General features: G+C 40.4%; 1 pseudogene; it reads right to left on the reverse strand.

Moving 5' to 3' along the window:
* The window catches only part of LOC127231341 (ADP-ribosylation factor-like protein 4A), a 194,723-nt pseudogene that overhangs the window by 12,560 nt on the left and 170,137 nt on the right, over positions 1-12,026 (reverse strand).

The following is a 12,026-nucleotide window of genomic DNA, read 5'->3' on the forward strand; positions in this document are numbered from 1 at the left end:
TCCTCATAAAATGAACTAGGCAATGTTCCTTCTGTTTCTATTTTGTGGACTAATTTGAGGAGTATTGGCATTAATTCTTATTTGAAAATCTGGTAGAATTTTGCTCTAAAATTATCTGGCTCTGGAAATTTTTGGAGGGGGTTATTGGGAATTTTTAATGACTGCTTCAATTAAATTGCTTATCTCATTGTTATTTAACTTTGTTAAGTTGTACCCATTGAGAAAATAGTCCATTTATTTTAGATTTTCCAATTTGCTGGAGTACAAGTTTTTAATGTATATCCATTTTATTTTCTGTATTTCTTTGCTGTCCATTGTTATGCCCCCTTTTTCATTTCTGATTTCGCTAATTTTGATATATTTAAAGTACTGATTTTTTATATTGTTTCCATTGTATTGATTTCAGCCCTGAGTTTGATTATTTCTTGTCATCTACTCTTCTTGGGAGAAATTACTTCTTTTTGATTTAGAGGTTTCAGGTATTGCTAGTATGAGATCTTCTCCACCCTCCCACCCCCTTTTTTGTAGGCACTTAGTGCTATGAATTTTCCTCTTAGAACTGCTCCCATTGTGTTTCTTAAGTTTGGGTATGCTGTTATTCATTTTTAACGAATCCTAGAAAGTCTAATTCCTTTTTTATTTTCTATGTAGTAGAGAGTTGTTCAGTTTCCTTGAATTTGTAAGCCTTTTGTTGTTTCTGTTGTTGATATCAAGCCTTAATTCGTGGTGGTCTGGTAGGTTTTCTTATATATGGTGAGACTTTCTTTGTGCCCAAGTATGCGATTTAGGCTGTAGTAGTGTTTCACACATTTGGACGCCCTTGTGCTTGGGGAATAGATACTAAGAACTGAAATGTCATTGTGGTGGATTTTTCCTTTCATGAGTATGTAGTGTCCTTCCCTATCTCTTTAGTTTTGGTTTGGTTCAATTTGTTAAATATTAAAATGGCTACATCAGCTTGTTCATTGGGTCATTTGCTTGAAGTATACTTTCCACATTTTTAGCCACATTGCAATACACCACTGATTCTAAAATCATGGAGGGATCAACTCTTGTTGCAAGTCTGAAAACTATTTAGTTGTAACTGAAGCTTTAGCCCTTTGCCTCCCCTCATCAGCTTTGTAGCAAAGTCCACTCATCATATCAACTCTTCTTTAGTTTTTCATGGCTTCATAGTTCATTTTTTAAAAGAATTTTTATTGTTCTTTTGAAGATAGGGTTTCTCTGTATAGACCTGGCTGTTCTGGGTCGTGTTCTGTAGACAAGGCTGACCTCAGCCTCATAGAGATCCACCTATCTTTGCCTCCTCAATACTGGTATAAAAGGCTTGCACCATCACTGTTGGACAGCTCATTTCTTTTTAGTACTAACATTTCATTTCCTGGACACAACATTAAAGGGCATTTGTTTTCTCTGAGTTTGGGCCACATATACTTTTAAATTCTCTCAGGTAAAGACCAGAAGTGTTCAGCTTGTGAGATGGTTCAATAGGTAAGGGTGCTTGCTATGGAATCATGAAGGCAATAATTCAAATAAAAAGACCCTGTGTCAAGAAAGTAAAGCAAATAATGATAGAGTAGGACTTTGTTTTTCTCCTTTACCTTCTGGGCCTGTATGAGGACACACATAGTTGTCCACATGGTGGGTAGGAGGGGGATGGAAGGAGGGAGGGAGAGAGATAGGGAGAGAGGGAGAGTGGGGGAACTCTTGCTCTCGTCTCTCTTCAGCATTGGGTGTTCTGAATTTTGACCACTCATAGGTGTGTATGATGATACAAGAAGTCCAGTAATATTGAATTTTCTGTTTACAGTATAATCTTTGGCTAATAGATGCTGTGAGAATGCAACCAGGTTTGAGTGTTAGGTTTGCTTACAGGCTTGATGGATGCTTCTGAGACCCAGATCCTACTCTGCATTAGCTCCCTTAACAAGGAATGGAGTGAGCTCTCTTAAGACAGCAATGGAGCTTAATCCTTTAGGAGAATCATTTTGTTAGTGAGTTTCTGTTCCTTTCGAACCTGGTCATTTAACCTTGGGTAATTTCTTATGGCAATGTCATGGGTTCCCAAATGAATGTTAGAGTGTATAGAGTAATAAGACTCAGGTAAAGCTTCTGACTTAGATGGTACAGGTCCACAAGGGAATCGGAGCTTATTTAATTTCCCCTTGAGTTTTGAAAGCCAAATGCTGAATATTCAGTTACACTACCAGTATCACTAAGGGTACCTTTCTCACTCTTCAGGGAGCACATGCATTACTGGATTCCCCTTGAACTTTTTGAGTGGTATTCATTGGTAGAACCGGCTTCTCTGAGCCTCAGGCCGAAGACACAATGCAATTTGGGGGACTGTGTATGTGATCAGGATTCTATGCTGGCTTTTGAGAGCCTTTTTGGCAGTGTCCATGACCTTTTCAGTGTGTGTCCCGTGTGGGTTTAGCAATAGCAGGGCAGCTGGCTATCCCAATGATGGGTAGGACTCACTGGACAGAGTTATCCTGAAGCTCACTCAGGGCCAGAAGGATGAATAAAGACAGTAGGGCCTCTGTTATTTCTATTGTTTTCATTCATGGTCCTCTTAAATTATGACCTTTTGGGAAGTTGAAAACCAAATAGAAAGCAGATCTGTGTACTTTTCAGGATTTTGTTGCCCCCAAAAAGTGGAGTGAACAGGGTGCTTGAAACATGGTCTACTGGTCTGAAAAGCTAACTATTTCCTATACAGTCTCCTATGATGGCTGTGTCTCAGCCTGCCCTTTGTAAGTTTCTTGATTTTCTTGTCCCACAATCTTTGCATACATGTTGAGGAAGTTCAGAATCTCCTTAACACTATCTTATAAAACTTGAGTTGTCTTATAACTGTAGGTAGCAACCTCAGTCCACATCTTAGTGAATTTTTTTTTCTAGACAGAGTTTCTCTGTGGCTTTGGAGCCTGTCCTGGAACTAGCTGTTGTAGACGAGGCTGGTCTGGAACTCAGAGATCTGACTGCCTCTGCTTCCCACGTGCTGGGATTAAAGGTGTGTACCACCACTGCCTGGCCTTAGTGATTTTTAAGATGTTTGCTACCATAGAGTACTGCTCTCCACTCAGGCAGAAACTGTACTTAGTGTAGTATTACCTGGGAGTGGATGGTGTGTCTGCAAATCATTCCCCTCCTCAATTGAAAGTTCCCAAAGCCCACTCTTTTCTAATATTTTCACTGGATTTTCCCAGGGCAACCAGAGAGTGAAGAAATAGCTAGTCCTAGACTGGACTAGCTATTGAGTGGGCAACTGGTTTATCAGTACCATCAGGAAATAATCTTATATCCACTTGTAAAATGAGAAGTTCGAGGACTTGGCTGAACTCTGACAAAGCCACCAACTTGCCCCATCAGATAGCCACTTTTTTCTCACTTATTCTACTTATTGCTCACTGGTTTCAATCCTTGGTTTTTTGGCTCCAGTGCTGTGGGTCTGTGATGAGGCAGAGCATCATGGAATAAAGGATGCAGGAGAAACAAGCATCTTCACTGTGGACCACTGCATCAGCAGTTGCAAAGCATTCTTGACTGAAGGTCTTTCCAGCATGGTGGGCTCATTGGGATATAACTCCACTCTAAGTGAAGGAGCATCTGTATTGGTCACATTCCCTCTGTGGCCATTTCTTTTAACATCTAGTATGAGAAACCTAGACCTGCGGGCACGTAAAAATTAAGGATTTTTAATTAGTGAAGGAAACTATAGACAAATTTGACAGATGGGTAACAGATTGATAGAAGATATTTGCAAAATAAAAGAGGAATTGACAAGAGATTACTATATAATACACCCAAGGAATTTTTACAAGTCATCAAGAGAAAAATATTAGGAAATCTACTAGAAAAATGAGCAAAGGATATTAATAGTAATTCACAGAAGGGGGAAACCCAAATAGCTAACAATCTGAATAAAGAGACTATCAATCTTCATAACACATAATTAGGGAAGTGGAAATGAAAACAACGAACTGCATATTGGTTTACCAAGAAATTTGAAGTTATATAAACTAAATCCAGTTCCTGGCATTACAAGTAGGAAAAGTCATGCATTGTAACAGAACAGTTGTCTGAAAGCATTCTGGTGCATGTGTAGGAGCTGTAGGTGTGAACTCTTGAGAAACAATTGCCCATTATTTGTGAAAGTGCATGTCCTATAGCTGTTTGTGGCATCAGAGTTAAAGGCAGCTGGTAGCCACTTCTGGATGGACGGACAAACTAAATACAGTGGAAAGTAAGGAGTCAAACTTGAATTTTTTGTGGTATTTTCATATTATTTTAGCTTTAAAAAATACTATATCTTTTCAGGAAAATGTTACCTACACATACATACAGTCACACACACACACTTTGAGATCAGGCCTCATTATGTATCTCAGTCCAGCCTAGGCCTCTGCTTCCCAATTCCTGAGTACTGTGATGATAGGTGAGTGTCACTAAAGTCTGATGCAGTGGTTTGTGGCCTATCCTAATGATTTTTATTTTCTGCGTTAATTTTAGAGCATCATATAGCCATCATTAAAAATTCTGTATTGGACTAGGGAGATGATTCTTAAAGTGCTTGTTATACAACATTAGGACTTAGTTGAGTTCAAAGCCCCAGAACTTATAAAAGAGCTGGATGTAGGAGGCAAAACATCCATAATCCAAGTGCTCTTATGGGAAGAAGGGAGATAGAAGACATGAGAATCTCTAGAAGCTCATGTGTCAAATAGCTTGGCATATGCAGTGGAAAAGACTGTCTCAGACAAGGTGGAAGGTAAGACCACCAGCTGAGATTGACCTCTGACCTTAATGTAACATGCCTGCACTCACACAAACACATGCACACCTATATACACATGCACATATACATACCACACATGCACACAATAGATTAAAACATAGGGATTTTTGGTTTGTTTGAGACAGGATCTTGTTATGTTATATAGACTAGCTTCAAACTTACTATGTAAGCAAGACTGCTCTTGAACTCACATTCTCCTGCCTAAGCCTACATTTGTATGTTGATTATATATCCTGCTATTTACTAAAGATGGGGTAAGAATCTTTGGAGACATATTTTAAGTATGGGATGATGTTATTTGTGAATTGGGATAAAATTTCTTGTCCTACTTATATCACCTTTATTTCTTTTTCTTATTGCTTTAGCTAAGACTACAAGCACTATATTAAATAAGAATGTTCTAATAGATACCCTAGACTTGGTGCATCGCATATGAAATTTTCTCAGTTTTTTTTCCTTTCCTATTGGTTATCAGGGCAATCAGTTTATGGTATATAGCCCTTGTTATGTTGAGGTATTTTCTTCAATTCATGGTTTTCAAGACTTTTTATAAAGAAATGTTGAGTTTTGTCTAATGGCTTTTCTGCATTAATTGAGATGAAATGTGATTTTGAGCTTAAATATATTGATTTTATATGTGTATATATGTATATATATTATTCTATCCAAGAAGATAGCACACATTCATCTCAGCAGGGCATGAATGAAACCTTCTCTAAGTTCTAAGTTCAAGAATCAAATTACATAAAATATAAAGAAATCAAAAATTATAGTGCAATGAAACCAGAAATCAATAAAAATGACACATATAAAACTGCATTTTAGTGTGTCATTGAAGAATAAAGGAAATGTTAAAATTCCTAGAATGCAGTGAACATGAAAATATAATCTACCAAAATCTTTAGAATACAGATAATATTGCTTCTAGATGCTTATGCTTATAGCTATACATGATTATACAAAAAAAAATCAAAAGTTTAAATAAAGTAAATAACCTAATCATTCACTTAAACAGCTAGAAAAATAAAACAAACACAAAAGGAATATATGACAAAAAAAATAAATAAAGATCATGCCTGAAAATTCAGGAACTAGAGACTAAAACAACATATATAAAATTAAACTAAGTTTGAGGGAAAAAAAAAGACTAGCAGAAGTTATCCAGACCAACCAAGATAAAAGTCACATTAATAAAATCAGATGAAAGGGGGAGGTTAATATAAACCCCAATGAAATCCAGATAATCATTAGGACATATTGAAAGTGTATTTAAAAAAAAAAAAAAAAAAACAAAGCCTGAATATCTAGAAGTGGATAAATTCCTAGATGCATGTGACCTACCAAACTGAATTAAAAGGGTATAAATAATGTTAGCAGATCCAAAGAATCAGCAAAATAAAAGCAGGGCTAACAAGTCTCTCACCACCTTACTTGTCTTAGTTAGGGTTCCTGTTGCTGCTCTGAAATATCATGACCAAAAAGTAAGTTGGGAAGAAAAAGGTTTATTTGGCTTGTTGTTTGTCAGTGGAGGAAGTCAGGACAGGAACTCACACCAGGCAATATCCTGGAGGCAAGAGCTGATGCAGAGGCCATGGAGGGAAGTTGCTTACTAGTTTGCTTCCCGTGGCTTGCTCAGCTTGTTCTCTTATAGAACCCAGGACCAGCTGCCCAGAGATGGAACCACCCACTATGGGCTGGGCCCTCCCCCATTGATCACTAAATGAGAAAATGCTTTACAGCTGGATCTGATGGAGGCATTTCCTCAGCTAGGCTCATTCCTCTGATGACTCTAGCTTGTGTCAACTTGACACACAGAACCAGGCAGTACAACTGACCCATTGTCAACTTGACACACAAACACATCACTATTAAGCCACACACAACCCTTCATTTCTTATTCATCCCCATGCTCTTAAATAACTTTAAAAGTCCCCCAGTCTTTATAAATTCAAACGCATCAAAATTTCAGTTCCTTTAAAACAATCTCTTTAAAAATCAGAAGTCTTTTAAAATTCAAGTCTCTCAACTGTGGGCTCCAGTAAAAGACTTTATTTCAAGAGGGAAAAATCAAAACAAAATAAAATTCAACTGTCCCATATCTGGGATCGACTCGATTTTCTGGATTCCTCCAAAGGGCTTGAGTTGCTTCTCTGGCTCTGCCTTTGCAGCATAAACAGCTTGTCTTTTAGGTTCTGGTTGGCTCCACTCCACTGCTACTGCTCTTCTTGGTGGTCATCCCATTGTACTGGAATCTCTAAAATGCTAGGGTCTTCTGCTGCAATTGGGCTGCACTTCTACCAATAGCCTCTCATAGGCTCTCCTCATGGTTTCAAGCCTCAGCTTCTTTGCATTACCCCTTTAGTCCTGTGCTTTGAACTGCTATTGAGACTTCGTCTATCTTGGCCTCTCACAGTACCAAGCCATAGCTGCTCTCCATGACTCTTCATGCCTTCAAAATCAGTACCATCTGGGTGACTCTTACACATTTTACACATTACCAAGTCTGGCTGCCAACATAAGCCACAACGTTGGGCACCTCTGGAACACAGCTTCTCTGTGCTCTCAGTAAACACCTCCCAGAACATTTCACCTTAGTGATGCTGGTCTCTTCTTAATCATCACAAATTTCTTAGCTCCAGTCAACCAGCATCAATTATTCTAGCAAAGCAAAATTTTGCTTTACCAGTTCTGGTCTCTTGTTAATCACAGCTGATTCTTAAGCCCCAGCTAACCAGAACCACAGGATCTTAATTCAAAATAACTAATGGCCCTAATAAAGTCTTTAAACTTTCCTCTGAAACTTTGCAAGTCAGGCCTCTATCTTCTGCTCAGTTCCTAGCATTCTTATCTTCCAGGCTCCCAAAGAACATCCCACTGAGCTACTAATACTCAATGGCTCTTCTAGGCCAAAACTCCAATGTTCTTCTATAATCCTTCCTAAAACATGATAAGGTCTGTCACAGCAATACCCCGCTATGTTGGTAACAATTTGCTTTAGAGTTTCTATTGCTGTGATGATACACCATGACTAAAAAGCAAATTGGGGAGGAAAGGGTTTATTTGGCTTACACTTTAGCATTGCTGTTCATCACTGGAGGAATCAGGACAGGAACTCAAAGAAAGCAGGATCCTTGAAGCAGGAGCTGATGCAGAGGCCATGGAGAGGAGCTGCTTGCTGGCTTGCTTTCCATGGCTTGCTCAGTCTGTCTTCTTATAGAACCCAGGACCAGCAGCCCAGAGAGGGAACCACCCACCATGGGCTGGGCCCTCCCGCATTAATCACTAAACTAGAAGCCTTATAGCTGGATCTCAAGGAGGCATTTTCTCAGCTAATGCCCCTTCCTCTTATGACACTAGTTTACGTTAAGTTGACACATAAAACTACTCCAGCATTTGGAGACACCTGTATCATGGGGAGACCAGCGAGAATAGCAGCAGCAGTGGTATGTAGCCAGCCGGAGCCTAGAAGACAAGCTATGTGTGCTGCAGTGGGCAGAACTGGAAAAGTGATCCAAGCCCTTTGCAGGAGTCCAGAAGATCATTAGTGAATCTCAGATATTGGACATAGTTATTTACACTATTGGGTTTTGGTTTTGTTTGGTTCAGATTATGATGGTGCCCTGGTACTTCCCTCTTGAAGACCATATTAAATTTGATTTTTAAAGGAACACACATATAAAAGACTTGAACTTTTAAGAGAGACGGGTTATTTAAAGAGGCTGTGGGATGATGTTATGAGTATGTTTTTCCACCATTTTGGTCCCACCACCACGCCAGTCCCAAATAATACACAGAGACGCTGTATTAGATATAATTCTGTTGGCCAGTTACTAGTTTTTTTTTTTAAATCGGCTAGCTCTGTCTTAAATATTAACCCTTTTCTATTAATCTAAATATTTCCACGTGGTCTCATCTTACCAGAGAGGGGGCCCGTGTTCTGCTCTTTCCAGTCTCTACATGCTGACTCCTCCCTACCACTTCCTCTCTCCTCCTTGTCTCCTTGTCCCACCTATCTTGCTTTCTTATTGGCCAACAGTGCTTTATTCATTAACCAATAAGAGAAACATATTTACAGAATGACATCTGCCATCAGTGGGACTTTAAAAATTATTTATGATTTTAATGTGAGATCTTGGGGATGAATAAGAAAGGAAGAGTTGTGGCTTAATGGTGATATGTTTGTGTGTCAAGATGATAAGAGATCAGTTGTACTGGCTGGTTTTGAGTGTCAAGTTGTCATAAGCTATAGTCATCAGAGAGGAAGGAGCTTCAGCTGATGAAATGCCTCCTTGAGATTCAGCTATAAGGCATTTTCTCATTTAATGAAAATGGGGGAGGGCCCAGCCCATGGTGAGTGGTTCCATCTCTGGGCTGCTGGTCCCTGGTAATGTAATACAAGTACTAAAAGTCTTAATAATAAAAACCAGGAGTCAGATATAGGGGTAAATGCTGAAAGATTAGAGAGACAAAGGAGCTAACCATATATGTCTACAATTTCCCAGCTGAAAAGTGACTGAGCAGTCTCTTCCCACCTTATATTCCTCTTTCTGCCCAGCCATATCACTTCCTGTCTGTACAGAACTCCAGACCTCTATGGTTAGCTAGTGGCTAGCTCCACACCCTCAGATCTTCTGACAAGCTTTGTCAGAACACAAACAAAATATCACCACATGGTTCTTTGGAGTGGGGGGGGGTTAATTACTTTCAAGTTTTTATGGGAAAATTTGGAAAAAGTGTTTTTCCAGATGGTACAGTTCTGCAGAAGCAGTACGTAGGGCATGCACAGGGGTCCCTGGGACATGTGGTGCTTGTATTCTGTGCTGATAAGAGCTGGCTCAGGACACAGGTTCTCTGGACACCTGAGTCTGATGGTTACCATAGTGCATCCATTTGTCTGTGGAAGGTTGGCTGTGTACCTTGGGATTGGCTTGGTGAACACAGCTAGTGTTTCCTTGTGCTATTTTTGATTCTGTACCAGGAATCCTGTGGTGGCAGACATGCCTATTCACTGGAGCTTGGGGTGGTCCTTAATGCAAATTTTTCTTTGAGGGAGCACACCTATGGTGAACCTCTAATTTCTCCTCTAGAATCCATCAAACAGTGGTCATGAGGTCGGTCCTGGGCTTTAGTGACCTGTCGAGGCATGATACTCTGCTTTGGGTCATGGCTGATCAGGCCTGTACTTTGCCTTTGTTGATCAAAATCGAAATCATAAAGCATTTATGCTGTCCCCAAACTACTTGTCTGTAACTGGGGAAGAATTATGCTTGTTTGTATTAGACCTGTAGGCATGGATAGGACTCATCCATTAAAGCCATATGTCCTGCCTTGGACTTCTATAGCCCCCCCCCCTTTTTTTTTTTTTTTTTTGTCAGTTGGACCAAAGATATGTCTAGTCTGTGGTTTCTAGGGTTTGGAAATCTTGGGGGACATTCCATTCTCTTGACAAAAGAAAGTGCCTGTCCTGGGAGATTGACTTGCTTGTAGTGGACACAGTTTTCAAGCTGGACTGGGAGGCCCTGCAAGCCAGTATATCTGCAACAAGCAGAACATTGGGCAATGTTCCAATGACACAGTTCTACAAGACAACACCAGGGGCAGAACAGTGAGGTGTGTTCTGGCCTTAGTCTTCTGGATCCTTGAAAATCATTCTAGAAAGGGATGGACTTTCACTGGTCTCCAGTGATTCTAAATCCCTTAGATGTTCATTGTTGGTTTGAGAGTTTGCCATCTCCCCAACTTTTGTGATGAGTGCTTCCTCTTCTGTCTCCTCCATCTCCCTTGCATCCCTTCTACTTGGTGGCTGGGATGCCACACTGATCTCCCAAACTGACACCCCTAGGTAGATATCTCAAAGCCACATATTTACTCACCTGTGACTCATACATACCCTTGACTAGGCCTGGATTTGGCTCTAGGTTGCCTGTCCAAGATGCAAGAACCATATTACTGTGCCAGGCTCTGCCAATGAGTCTCTGATTGGTGGATCCAGAGGTCACTCCTGGAAAGTTGTGGGTTCCTCAGAGGGCCCACAGTTGTCACCAGGTGGCATCTCTCTCAGGAATTGAAGTTGGAGGGCAGAGGAAGAGTTCTGTGTGGAAAGAGCTTCCATAGTGAAAGTTATTTTTGTCATTTTCTCTTCTGGGGCTTTCTACCAGGACACTAGCCATTTTGACAATGTAGTCATCTTTACAGTCCCCAAAGGAAAAAGAGGCATTGGAGGGCTGTGGAAAGGGCAAAGCTGTAGCCTTGTTCATGTTGAAAACATGTATGGTCTTGAGGCCTCTGAGTGGCAGACTCTATCTGTACCAGGCATCTTGTAAGATGTGTCTCCAGCACTGGCATCTAGGAAGGAAGGTCCACTAGTTTTCTTTCAGGTGGTCTAATCATTCAAGCAGCTATTCATTTATTTATTTATTAATATTTACAAGTTTCCATATTTGTCTTTGAGTTTTCATGAGAGACCAACTCATGGTGGTCTATATGTATTCCATGACAGGTGCACACAGGCACCATACTGTCATTGGTATGCCTCCACTTGCTGCTTGAGTGGTTTTTCAGGGTGCCTTCTAGCTGCTTCTTTCCTGGTCCCACCAGGGAAGCATTTCACAGGTCACTTCTTGGTTGTTTCATGTGCCTACTTTCCACCTCTGTCTCAGAGATAGGCTTGAGAGATAACTTAGGGAACCTTCTGGGCTCCTGTGCAGATTTTTCTGAGCTCTTCCCAGACAGTTTGATCCTTGCATGGGTCCCTCCATAGTTGGATTATCCTTGAACTCTTTAATGAGACCCTCTGTGAATGCTGGCTGCTTTCATCTTCCAGTGCTGAGGGGCATAAAGTTCTGTGATTACTTCTCCCTGACTCATCCCTGGGAGTTCTTCCTGAGTCTTTATCAGGAAAGCTTGACCTTGTGGGACCATTGGCCCTGGTGTTGTGTAAACCTCTTTTTAAAGTATTGTCCCAGATGCTCCTGAAGCTTGGGGTTAATGGAATCCCTCAGGAGTTGGACAACAAACCTCTGGCCCTGGGAAACTCAACTGTTGGAAGTGAGTTGATTAAAGACTTCCTGTGACTTTTTAATCATGACTGATAAATCATTCCTACTTTCTGGGTGCTTCTTCAAAAGGTGGCACCCATCTTTGATATGAAATTTCAGGTGGGACAATTAGTTGGGATCTTGAAGCTATAGGGCAAGAAGTCCCTAAATCCCTAATTGGAGGTGAA

Source organism: Phodopus roborovskii, unplaced genomic scaffold, assembly GCF_943737965.1.
Source record: "Phodopus roborovskii unplaced genomic scaffold, PHOROB, whole genome shotgun sequence".
Lineage (NCBI taxonomy): Eukaryota > Metazoa > Chordata > Mammalia > Rodentia > Cricetidae > Phodopus > Phodopus roborovskii.